This window comes from Choloepus didactylus, chromosome 7, assembly GCF_015220235.1.
Source record: "Choloepus didactylus isolate mChoDid1 chromosome 7, mChoDid1.pri, whole genome shotgun sequence".
NCBI lineage: Eukaryota > Metazoa > Chordata > Mammalia > Pilosa > Megalonychidae > Choloepus > Choloepus didactylus.
In genome coordinates, this window is record NC_051313.1 from 22,229,607 (window position 1) to 22,243,548 (window position 13,942).

Below are 13,942 nucleotides of genomic sequence, written 5' to 3' on the forward strand. Positions count from 1 at the left end.
GAAATTAGTATGTCTTCATAAGATTACATCCTGAGGACAAGATTCATCATTCTCCTTGATTAAGGAGTTCCATGGCAAAAGCCAAAACTTTGTATCTCATATATATGTGTGTGGCCACATGGCAGATACTCAATAACTGCATACTGATATATGTACATGTGTGTGTACGAATGCAGTGTGAATATAGAGTAACAAATTTGAATTACAATCTCAATAAGCAGAAAAAGATGTTTATATAAAATGAAAGTTGGTGTAATGATCTGAAAGTCAACAGAACTAGGTCTGAAACTTGGCCTCCCCACCTGCTATCTGTGCAAACCTAAACAAATAAGCAACTCTCTTTGGATTTCAATCACTTAATCTATATAATTAGGTTAATAATGCCTTTTAAATTATAAACATATAGTTAGCACATAGGAGGCAATTAATGTTCTGCATATCCATCCATAGGTATATGCCCAAAATTCCTCCAGCATAATCAGTGTATTTAAAGTGAAATAAAACTTTAAAAATGGAAGAAACAAAAATGCATTTTGAATATGCGTACTTCTCTCAGTTGATAAGGAAAAATGAGACAGAGAATACTTTACTCTTGTTCACTCTCCATGCTTACAATGAACTACATTTTATCATGTTCCTATAACTTGATGTAAGTCTCCCTATAACTGATCACACACTGAAGCATCTGCTGATCAGTAAGGTACACGCTGCCATTCTAGAGCAACCATCAGCTATCAAATTCTTACTTTTGGCATCTAAACTGGCAGAGTTACATTGTTTGAAAGAATGTTTCACTATATTATTTCCCAACCAGAAACAAAACAATACTACCGAACTTCCATTTGGAAGATTAGGATAGGATTTTTTGAAGGGTTGATGAATGCAGCCAGATAAAATAGACACTTGTCCCTGACCTTTGCTCCAAATTTAACTCTAGCCTCATTCTGAGATTTGAGGAGGTTCAGAGTTTCCTTCCATTACTCTTAATTTTGCCTCTCTCTGCAGTTTGGGTTCCAGCTGGAATCAAACATACCCAAATACCCCAGATGAAGCTGTTCTCATAAGATGTCCAGCCCAGTTTTCAAGACTTGAAAGGTTAGTTCAGATAAGGTTCAGGATCAGCAGCCAAGCACTTGGATGATTATCTGAACTGAGCCTTCCAAGTTTTGCCCAATATTCACTCCTACAACTGAAGATAAATATTACCTCTAGTTAGCTCTCCATGTATTGGACCCATCTGGATCCCACATAGCATTTAGATATTACACATTTGACCTTTTACTTGTATTTGTGGGGATTTTTGTTTTGTAGTATTTTTATACATTAAATTATGGGCAAAGGAGTAAAGAGATCAAGAAGAGTTTAGTGATTCATTTATACCTTTGCCAATTAAAAATATTATTTTATAATTAAAGATTACAAGTTTTAGACTTAGAGATGGGGATCACCTAATTCTATGTCAGATAGGGAGATCAGTACAGAGCTATGATTCCCTATTTTCTTTCCCCCCAGTATAATAAATATGTTTATTAGGTAGACATTTTAGAATCTAGATGGAAAACCAAAAGCTGCTAATTCACTTTTATTTAAAATAAAAGACAGGTATTCTGGTTCAAGATGGCAATTGGAGCTGAGTGAACAAAACTCTCCCCTCCCCCTAGGAATCCCAGTAAAGAGTTAGCAAAGGATAAACCCTCGACAAAGAATAGGAAGAGAATATCAGCAGTTTAAAATCTGTAACAAATTTCTGTGAATTAAAAGTAAGATGGGAGGAGTGCTGATGTGGGTAAAACAGCAAGAAAAGGGCAGCCCAGGAAATACAGGAGAGGATTATAGTGAGAAGAAAGCTGATCTTTCAGTCAAATGTAAAATGGCTGCAGGCTCAGGGTTAGCAGGTACTGAGTCAGTGGTAAGAGTGAGAAGGGAGGCCAAAAATATAGGCAATGTCTGTTGTGATCTAAGACAATCATTGCTTACATTTTCAATGATGTTGCCACTCAAAAGTGAGTCCTTGCCCAATGTGCATTAGAGTCAATTAAGTGACACTGGGATTTTGAGAAGAGAAAAAGTTTATTTAGCAAAGACTAGCCTTGAGAAGACAGGAAAACAGTTCCTCAAATGTCTGTCCCGAGGAGAAACTTTCAGTGTTTTATAGCATTAAAACAAAAGGAGGCAGGGTTAAAAGATGATGAGGTTAGAGATAGTCTTATCTCTGAGTATGCACAGACTGATTACATGCTTAGCTCATCTGAAGTCTAAGATTTAGGCTATTGCGCATGACGGGCTCAGGCCAAATCTGATTAGAACTGGCTTAGTCTGTTCTGGGCCAACTCATGTTACTTCATTAACAAACATTGAGGGGCTCTGTGCAGGCATATCAGACTTAGTGTTGCAAAACAAGAAAAGGAGATACATGTTGGGCCAATCACTAGTTATCTTATTACTGTCTAGTTACAGGGTAAAGATGATATATAGTTATAAAATATAGCATCATCATCAATGACCTCATTTATTCTCTAAGCATAGCATTACCCTGGATAATCCCTACGGGACATCATCCAGCTGGGGGGTCTGGTCAACACCTGGGTATAACTCTCCAGCCATGAGGTCATGCTGTGCCTCTACTGCAGGAGGAAGAGGAGAAAGTAGACCAAAGCCAAGGCAGGCAGAATCACAAAAGTAAATCCTTCAGAGGAACATATCACAGCCCAAGAGATGAGACGCATTATCAGACTGTTGAAGAAGAAACAGTCCTGCTTTTGATAACCTAATTCTAATATTTTTTTATTTACTCATGAGGACTTCCTGAGCAAGCAGTTGGCTCTTGTTTTGAAAAGCCTACAGCAGTGTTGGGCAGTGAGAGACAAGGAAACTGGATTCTAGTGCTGGAGAAGTCAACTAACCAATTAACACTCACACAGATATCTTGGGCCTGAGTGTTCTCAACTCTAAATAGGGATGGGGTTTTGGTAGGTGTCTTTTCCCTCTAACTACCCTACAGTTTTAACAATCAGTGGTCCTAGGAAAGGTGAAAAACCAACAACACCATTTATGTAAATGAATAGAAGAAACATATTAGAAACCAAAGGCTACTGAATTTAGTACACATGGTTACTGAATTTAGTACACAAGACATGGTTATAAGACTCATGTCTTGAAAAGTCCAGCAAGACTAAAAGAGGACTTATGAAAAAAAAAATATTCTATAGCATGAGAAATAATTAAGCAACTCAAATCTAATATTTGTTAAGCACCAAGTCTGTGTAGGTTTGTTAATGCTGTAAATATAGCAGCAAACAAGATATCTTCTCTATATTTCAGGCATCTGTGGGCAAATGTAGAAAACAAGAAGGGAAGCAGATGATCTGTGGTTGGGGCTGATGGATGAGTATAGAGTGCTATGGAATCACATAAGAATGGATTCTAATCCAGGTTTGAAGTGTTTAGGAAAAACTTCCCAGAGAGTGTGCTTTAGAAATAAGAGATCAACAAATAGTGGGAAAAAGATATTTCAGGAAGCAATGGTAGCATGTTCAGAGAACTAGAGGGAGAAGAAAGCAGTGCTCTTTGGGGAAGCTGCAACTAGTTCAGTATAGCTACAATAGAAATTGCAAGGAAGAGAAAGACAAGAGAAAGAGTGAAAAGGGTTAGCAGGAATGAGAAATGGAAAGGTCTATAATCAATATTAAAGAATTACATTTTTATCCTGGAGGCATTTGGAGCCACTGAAGAATTTTAAACAGGGTAGTAAGGTGTTCAGATTTGCTATTTGTAAACTGTAATATCATCAAAGGATGTGAACAAGATGGAAAACAAGGAGTCAGGTTAATGGTTGTTGCAGCAATAAGGGGAGAGATGATATTAGGTGAGAGTAGTAGTAGCAGGGAGAGGAACAGTAGGTTGGATTCAAGAGGTATTAATAGGTACAATCAATAAGAGATTGGTCTCTGATGGAATTCCAGGGGTGAGGAAGAGGTAAGTATCAGGAACCATGTGAAAGTCCCTGGCTTGGCAATGAGTGGAGGATGATGCAATTTACAGGGAAGTCCAAGTGAAAACTATTACCTATGTTTATTTCAAGAGAAAGTTTTGTATTTTCATTTTAGGAATCTGTTGAGGGAGATTAGCTATAGAATCATAAACCAACATAACCATTATCTCCACACTAATGGATAAGAGAAAAAACAAATTAAAATGACTCAGGAGAGAGAACCTAAGATGGCAGCTAGGTGAGACAGGGCAAAAAAGAACACCTCCATGAAAAATACTAGATAAAAGCTAGAAAGTGACCCAGAACACCAGTTCCAGCGGTGCACCATCCAGACAAGGTCTGCTAAATCCACAGGGACCACGCATTTGGTGAAACCAGGAGTCTGCATTATGAAATGAGTGAGTGAGCCGGCTGAAAGTCCAGCAGCCACACTGCGGTGTGGGGAAACCGTGGGTTGACGTTTGGAGACAGACTAGTTCTTTTAAAAACAAAAAAAAACACTCGGGAGTGGCTGTGGTTACAATGGTCAGAACCGCGCAGAGCAGCACAGCAGGAGCATGCTGTACCAACATCTCAGTGTCTGACATGGAGGACAGCTGACTGCTGATTGTCTCGGGGCCAGTGGGCAGAGGGGAGCCAAAAGTAGAAATAAACCACGCCCCTTGCAGCCATCTCCCTGGTGGGCTGGGGACGCTCCTCCCTGGGGCCAGAGCCATAGCCCAGACCTGCACCAAGAAACCCAGTGTGACAGGGAGTGATTCCTGTGCACCATACACATGCCACAATATCAGCCATCGATGGTGGCCTTTAGTGCACCCACAGCTAATTGTCCCAGAGCTGAGAAGGTGGAGCTGTGCAAAAAGGGGGAAATTAACACACCCCAATCAACCATCTTTACAGCAGGCTGGGAATGCCCTTGCACGGTCCGGCAGCCCAAGGCTTCCCTGAAGGGCCGGCACATACTTGTGATATGGCACAGCCTTCCCTCAGCAGAGGTCCTAGAAGATCACGGCTGGGAAGGGGGACCCACTCGGAAATCCCAGGGACCCTACACCAATACCAAGGACTTGTGGGTTAGCGGCAGAGACAATCTGTGGCAAGACTGAAATGAAGGCTTAGACTCTTGTAACAGCCTTAAATCTCTGGGAACACCTGGGAGGTTTTATTATTAAAGCTGCTCTGCCTCCCTAACCACCCAGACACATGCCCCACATTCAGGGCAGATAGCACCAACAACACACCCAAACTTAGTGCACCAATTGAACCCCACAAGAATCAGATCCCCACACACCACAAAGACAAAGTTGGGGAGAACTGACTTGAGGGGAATAGGTGACTCGCGGACACCATCTGCTGGCTAGTTGGGGAAAGTGTATGCCACCAAGCTGTAGATCTGAAAAATTAGAGATTGGTATTTTTTATATCCTGAAAGAACCCTATCAAGTAAAGCAAATGCCAAGAGGCCAAAAACAAAAAATTTTAAAGCATATGATAAAACCAGATGATATGGAGAACCCAAACCCAAACACCCAAATCAAAAGATCAGAAGAGACACAGTACTTGGCACAATTAATCAAAGAACTAAAGTCAAACAATGAGAGCATGGCTCAAGATATAAAGGACATGAAGAAGAGCATGGCACAGGATATAAAGGACATAAAGAAGACCCGAGAAGAGCATAAAGAAGAAACTGCAAGAGTAAATAAAAAAATAGATGATCTTATGGAAATAAAACAAACTGTTGGCCAAATTAAAAAGACTCTGGATACTCATTATACAAGATTGGAGAAAGTTGAACAATGACTCAGTGTCCTCAAGGACCACAGAACAGAAAATGAAAGAACAAAAGAAAGAATGGGGAAAAAAATCAAAAAAATTGAAATGGATCCCAGGGATATGATAGATAAAATAAAACATCCAAATTTAAGACTCATTCATGTCCCAGAAGGGGAGGACAAGGGTAAAGGTCTAGAAAGAGTATTGAAAAAAATTGTTGGGGAAAACCTCCCAAGCCTTCTACACAATATAAATATACAAAGCATAAATGCCCAGTGAACTTCAAATAGAATAAATCCAAATAAACCCACTCCAAGACATATTCTGATCTGACTGTCAAATACTGAAGAGAAGGAGCAAGTTCTGAAAGCAGCAAGAGAAAAGCAATTCACCATATACCAAAGAAACAAAATAACACTAAGTAGTGACTACTCAGCGGCCACCATGGAGGCGAGAAGGCAGTGGCATGATATATTTAAAATTCTGAGAGAAAAATTTCCAACCAAGAATACTTTATCCAGCAAAACTCTCCTTCAAATTTGAGGGAGAGCTTAAATTTTTCACAGACAAACAAATGCTGAGAGATTTTGCTAATAAAAGACCTGCCCTACTTCAGATACTAAAGGAGCCCTACCGACAGAGAAACAAAGAAAGGAGAGAGATGTAGAGAAATTTAACAGACATATATAGAACATTACATCCCAAATCACCAGGACACACATTCTTCTATAGTGATCATGGATCTTTCTCCAGAATAGACCATATGCTGGGGCATAAAACAAGCCTCAGTAAATTTTTAAAAAAATTGAAATTATTCAAAGCACATTCTGTGACCACAATGGAATATAAATAGAAGTCAATAACCATCAGAGACTTAAAAAATTGACAAACACCTGGAGGGTAATAATGAGGGGGAGATGAAAACATTCCCAAATAATCAAAAGCTGAGGGACTTCATCACCAGTAGATCAGTCCTATAAAAAATGCTAAAGGGAATTGAGCAGGCTGAAAGGAAAGGACACTAAACAATTGACTGAAACCACATGAAGAAATAAAGATTTCCAGTAAAGATCACATGGTAAATATAAATACCAATACTACTGTATTTTTGATACGTAACTCCCCTATTTACTTCCTACAGGATCTAAAATACATAAACTGTAATGATAAATCAGTGGTTTTGGACTCAATGTAAAATACGTAATTCTTTTCAAGTACTACATACAGGCGGGGAATGGAGGAGTATAGGAACATAGTTTATGTGTCCTATTGAAGTTAAGTTGGTATCAAAGAAAAACAAGACTGTTATAGATTTAAGAGGTTAAATTTAAGCCCCACAGTAAACACAAAGAAAGTATCAGAGAATATGACCATAGAGACGAAAAGCAGAGTACGGGTCACGAGAAGTGGGGGAAGGGGCAATGGGGAGTTAAGAAATGAGTGTAGGATTTCTGTTTGGGGTGAAGGGCAATTTCTAGTAATGGATGGTGGGAAGGTGATAGCATTACAACATTCTAAATGTGATTAATCCCACAAATGGAATGCTAGGGAGGGGTTGGAATGGAAAGATTTAGCTGTATATATGTTTCCACAATTGAGGGGAAAAAAAAGAAAAAGAAAAAGTCTAAATAGGCAATGACAATTAAATGCCAAGGATGATCCTGGATGGGATCTGAGGATGGAGGAGAGGAGGCTCAAAGAGACATAGCTGGGACATAAGAATAAAAAAAAATGAAATACAGAATGTAAGCTTTATATCAATGTTGAATTTCTTGAACTTCTTAGCTGTGCTTAATGGGATTGCATAAAAGAATGTTCTTGTTCATGGGAAATGTATATGTGAATTATATTGTTTGTTCAAGGATGTGTGCAGCTAGCTCTCATATGTTCAGAAGACAGAGCAATAGATGATGGATGATAAGGAGGGAGGGAGGGAAAGAAAAATGGTGGTGTGACAGGATGTTAAAGTTGGTGGATCGGGGTATTGTGGGAGGGGGGTCAGGGTATGCTGGAGCTCTGTGTATGGGTTTTGTATTGTTTTTGCAACTGTTTCTGTAAGTTTGAATTTATTTCAAAGAGAATTAAAAATAAAAAATGACTCAGGAGTGAGACATCCCCACTCAGGTTGTGCCAGGAGTTTGCTTTACAGAGCAAATCTAAGGAAAATGCAAATCCCATCCTAAGGTAAATATCATATACAAAGTTTTTAAATTGGAGTTACATTTAGACTGCTGAAGCAAATAACCTCACAAAAGCATATCAGAAAAATTAGCTCAAACAACACCACAAAGTTCAAACCTTAAAAAAAAAAAAAGAGTGGGAACAATCATTTTAGAGAGTTGGAGTGAAAAACAAATGAGTGACTTATAGTGCCAACCACACCCAGCGACAGCGGCTCAGGGGAGGGGAGTACGGCCGGCTCATCGAGAAGGGGCAGGCAGGACCATGGAGAAAGAATTCACATATGAAGATTACCAGAACACTGTGGAATGGCTTCTGTCCCACACCAAGCACCGACCTCAAGTGGCAGTGATCTGTGGTTCTGGGTTAGGAGGTCTGGCTGATAAAGTAATTCAGGCCCAGGCCTTTGAATACAGTGAGAGACCCAACTTTCCTCAAAGTACAGTACCAGGTCATGCTGGACGACTGGTGTTTGGATTCCTGAATGACCGAGCCTGTGTGGTGATGCAGGGCAGATTCCAATGTTATGAAAGCTACCCACTCTGGAAGGTAATGTTCCCAGTGAGGGTTTTCTGGCTTACGCGTGTGGACACCCCGGTGGTCACCAATGCACCTGGAGGGCTGAACCCCAAGTTTGAGGTTGGAGATATCATGCTGACCCGTGATCATATCAACATGCTTGGTTTCTCTGGGCTCAGAGGCCCCATTGATGAAAGGTTTGGCCCTCATTTTCCTGCCACATCTGATGCTTATGACTGCAATCTGAGGTAGAAGGCTCTCTGTGCCTGGAAACAAATGGGGGAGCAGTAAGAGCTACAATAAGGCACCTATGTGATGGTGGGAGGCCCCAACTTTGAAATCATTGCAGAGTCTCATCTGCTGCAGAAGCTGGGGGCTGATGCTGTTGGCATGAGCACAGTACCAGAAGTTATAGTTGCACGGCACTGTGGACTTCGAGTTTTTGGCTTCTCTCTTATTGCTAACAAGGTCATTATGAATTATGAAAACTTAGAGAAGGCTAATAATGAGGAAGTATTGGAATCTGGGAAACAAGCTGTACAGAAATTGGAACAGTTTGTCTCCATTCTTATGTCTAGCATTCCACCCTCTGATGATGCCATTTGACCAGCCTTGAAGTGTCTGGCAGGCCTCACCATGGGATCTAAATAGCTGCTACCATGTTGGGGTCACCTGCCTCTGCCCTTTAGTAGTAGCAGAAAAGAGAGGAGGATCCCTACCTTTCACCTTCCCTGCTTCTCCCACCAGACACTTTTGATGCCAGATCCTGTTCAATTATCTTCTCAAAAGAGTTTCCACTCTTGTTGATCCCCCAGGGCTGGAGCCCATGCCCTACCACATGTCAGTGGATATGCCCATGATTTCACTTGGGCCTTCAGACTTGGCCCTGTGACTGCTACTATCTTTAAAGCAATGTTCTTACATTCCTGGAACTCAGCTCTGCCATCCCTTAGCACTGGGAACCACATAAGGACCAGACCGAAACCTCTTAGACTTTAATGCCATTTTTTTAAAGTAAAGAGAAAGCTGTATAATAAAAAAAACAAAAAACAAACAAATGAGTGAGAATTTTTGATGTTTACTATAAGAGGAAAGAAGATTCAAAAAAGAAACTTGGAAATGAAATAATGAAAGTGAAAAAGTGTTTGAAAAAGGTCAAGACTGATTAAACAAATTCTTGCAGCTGAGCTCTGTATGAAAGCCATGACTTGAATACACAGAAATGTCAATGACCCAGTTCATGGATTTAAATAAAGACAAACTTACTAAGAAGTAACACACATCTACTAACCATTGCCTAAAAGAAGTGTTAACCTGTAGTAATTAAAAATTGCTCTATAGTGTAATAATTTGGAGAATAAAGTTTTCTAAGGAAGAAGAAAACAACAATAGGGTGGAGGGGTGAAAGTGCAGAGAGAGAGATGTCAGAAATCAAATTCTGCCTGCTCTGTTAAGAGACAGATGAGGAGCAAGTTTTCTGATAAGGCAGAGTATTTCACTTTTTTAAAAGAAATAGCAATTTATAAAAAGATATGATGAAGGGGCAAGATGACAGCATAGGAGGTGTGGAATTTAGTTAGTCATCTGGAACAACTAGCATATAGCCAGAATCAACAAGTAAATTGTCTGGAACAACGGCTGAGGGACATCTGTGACCAGACAAACACCGTACACCAGTCTGGAATGGGTGGAACAGCTGAGACTGAAGCATAAGAACTGTTAGTAAAGCTCCCAAACTGCAGAGCTGTTGCCCCACCCCCACTGGCATGGCAGGCTAAGTTGGAAGACTTCCCTGTGGGAAAAAGAAGCAGTCTACTAGGAAGAAGGGAAGATAGCTCAACTAAGCTCCAATTGCAGTTTTAATTAATGAATCTGGACTACTGAATACAAACTACAAGCTCAGATAAACCCAGAGCAAACAAGAAAGGAACCCAGAGGTTGCTCCTGGCAGAGAGGAGGCAGGGCTGACAGAAAAAACATACATATATGAATAAAAACAGAGGCTTTTGGAATCAGCTGAGCTCAGAATGCTGGAAAAGGGCTGTGTCCCAGAACAGGGGCACATTAGAACTGGGCACCAACTCTAGTTCATGACTGGTACCTGGTGGTGGGGGGAGGGGGAATGGAGGGGGGCTGAGGACTGGATCTGAAAAGGGGATTTCTTTCTTTTTTCCTTTTTTTCTCTCATTCTAAGTAGCTCATCAGAGAAAGCCTCAGGCATTTTCAGTTATCAATGCTGACCAGCCAAGGATAGAGTTAAGATAGAGATTCAAAGGAAGAAGCCAAGTGTAGGAGATGAATCACTAAAGGACTTAATTGCCCTAAGAAAATGGGGAGGTGGGGCCCAGTTCAAATGGCTGCCCTCCCTCAGAAAACTCAGACCCTAGGGCCTGGGCAGAGTGGGGGGGGGGTGGAAAAATAACAGAAACAGCTTAAGCTTGACTTCTGACACTCTCAGCACCCAGCAGGGACAGTGTCTCTGCTGACTATTAAAGGCAACACAGCTTTTTACACCAGTGGGGAGCTGCAGGCTGACAAGCTTCACCTGCTGGGCAGGATAGGAAAAGCACACAGCATCTAGAGTTCTCACAGGAAAGTCTGACAACTTGCTGGGTCTCATCCCCAGGGAAACCTGAAATTGAATACAGTCTCTTCCTGACACCTCAGCCCATTGGGTCTGGGAAAATCCAATTGGGGTAATCAAGGAAACCAGATGCCTAGACAACAAAAAATTATGAATCACACTAGAAAAAAATGAAGATATGGCTGAGTCAAAGGAAAAAACTTACACTTCAAATGAGATACAGGAGTGGAAACAATTAATTAAAGATCTTCAAACAAATATGCTAAATCAATTCAAAAATCAAATTGAGTTGAGAAGATATGGCAAAAGAGAAAAGGATATAAAGAAGACACTGGGCAAGCATAAGGAAGAACTTGAAAGTTTGAAAAAACAATTGGCAGAACTTATGGGAATGAAAAGCACAAAAGAAGAGATGAAAACACAATGGAGACATACAACAGCAGATTTGAAGAGGCAGAAGAAGGATTCAGGAACTAGAAGACAGATCATCTGAAATCCTTCACAAAAAAAGAACAGTTAGGGAAAAGAATGGAAAAATATGAGCAGGGTATCAGGGAACTGAATGACAACATGAAGTGCATGAATATATGTGTGATGGGTGTCCTGAAGGAGAAGGGGAAAGGGGCAGAAAGTATAATGGATGAAATAATCACTGAAAATTCCCCATCTCTTATGAAAGACATAAAATTACAGATCCAAGAAGCGCAGTATACCCCAAATAGAATAGATCTGAATAGACCGACTCCGAGATACATAATAATCAGATTATCAAATCTCAAAGGCAAAGAGAGAATTCTGAAAGCAGCAAGATTCAAGCGATCTATCACATACAAAGGAAGCTCGATAAGAGTATGTGAGGATTTCTCAGTAGGAACCATGTTGGCGAGAAGGCAGTGGCATGATGTATTTAAGATACTGAAAGAGAAAAACTGCCAACCAAGAATTCTATATCTGGCAAAACTGTCTTTCAAAAATGAGGGAGAGTTTAAGATATTTTCAGAAAAACAGAGAGTTTGTGATCAAGAGACCTGCTCTACAAGAAATACTAAAGGGAGCACTACAGGCAGATAGGAAAAGATAAGGGAGAGAGGTTTGGAGAAGAGAGTAGAAAGGAAGACTATCAGTGAGAGTAACAAGAGAGAGAGAAAGAAAATAAAAATAAGATACGACATCTAAAATCCAAAAGACAAAATGGTAGAAAGTAGACATCACATTGAGTGAAATTAACCAGAAACAAAAGGATGGATACTCTATGGACTCCCTAATATGAACTAACATTGATGAGCAAAATTTGAGAGTTAAAGTTGAGAACACAGGTTGTCAGTAGACAGAAGTTAGAAAATGGGCATTTAATGCTGAAGGAGTACATAAGTTTCAACAGGATTGACTGTATAGATCCAGAAATGGATAGCTTAATACTGTGTGATGGTAGCACAACATTGTAAGTACTCTGAACAAAGATGAGTATGAGTATGGTTGAAAGTCAAGGCTATGGGCATGTATGACACCAGAAAGAAAGAGAGAAGATAAAGACTGAGATAGTATAACAGTGAAACCTAGAGTGGTCAATCATGAAGATTAAATGTACAAATATGAGCATGTTTTTAGAAGAGGGAGAACAAATGAATGTCAACATTGCAAGGTGTTGAAAATTGGATGGTATAGGGGAAAAAACGCAATCAATGCAAACTAGAGTCTATAGTTAATGGTAACATTGTAAGATGCTTCCATTAACTGTAACGAAGGCAAAATACCAAAGCTAAAAGTCTGTAAGGGGGGACATAAGGGAGTGATATGGGATTCTTGGCGGTTGTGGTGTTGTCTGACTTCCTCATTTTATTTTACTCTATTTTTATTTTTCTTCTATCTTTTATATTTTTATTCTTCATTTTTTTCTCCTTTTCCTCTTTCTTTTGCAGAAGAAATGGAAATGTCCTCATATAGATTGTGGTGGTGAATGCATAATTATGTGATTACACCAGGAAATCACTGATTGTTTACTTAGAATGGATTGTATGTTGTGTGAATAAAACTGTTTAAAAATACAAACAGAGGGATACAAGTGCTGAAGAAAAGGTGGTGAGAGGGATGTATCTATTCACTGTTGGTAGGGAAGTAGAATGGGGCAGCCCATCTGGAAGGTAATGTGGTGATTCCACAGGAAACTAAGTATAGGGTTACCACAAGGTCCTGCAACCCAGTTATTGGGGATATACTCAGAAGAACTGAGAGCAGGGACATGAATGGACATTGCACACTGGTATTTATGGTGGCAGTATTCACAATTCGCAATGGATGGAGATGACCTAAGAGTACATTGACCAATAAATGGAATGGTGAACTGTGGTGTATACATTCAATGGAATATTGAGCGACAGCAAGAAGAAATGAAGTTGTGAGGTATGCAAATAGGTGAATGGACCTTGAGGACAGGATGTTGAGTGAAATAAGCCACAATTGAAAAGACAAACATTATAACACCTTATCAATATAGACTAACTATATGTGCAAACACTGAGAATTGAATCTGAGAGCATAGGTTATCAGGGGAAGGCTTAAGGTAAAGGTTCCCAGATTGTAAGCTCCTACAGCAGTCACATCTATTCATGAGTTGCAACAGTTATTTCTAAATTCTGAGATGATGAGCTGTTTGTACATAATCTGGTCAGTCCCTGGAATTTCAGGTACCTGTGTGACATCTGAGACTCAGAGCCAGAGTTCAGCAGCTATGAATGTCAGCATTACCCCAAACAGCAAATGTTAAAGAAGCTGAAAAAGAGATCAGACTTTAATTAGAGATACGAACAAAATGGACTTGATTAGGACTAAGGTAAACCAGACTAAAGGGAAAAGGATGATATTGACTGTGTTTTAAAATTTTGACTTGTGTG

The 13,942-nt window shown here is 40.0% G+C and overlaps 1 pseudogene; it reads left to right on the forward strand.

Annotated features, from left to right (window-relative positions):
- The first annotated feature begins 8,212 nt into the window (after window positions 1-8,212).
- LOC119540495 lies at window positions 8,213-9,073 on the forward strand (annotated as a pseudogene).
- The last annotated feature ends 4,869 nt before the right edge of the window (window positions 9,074-13,942 follow it).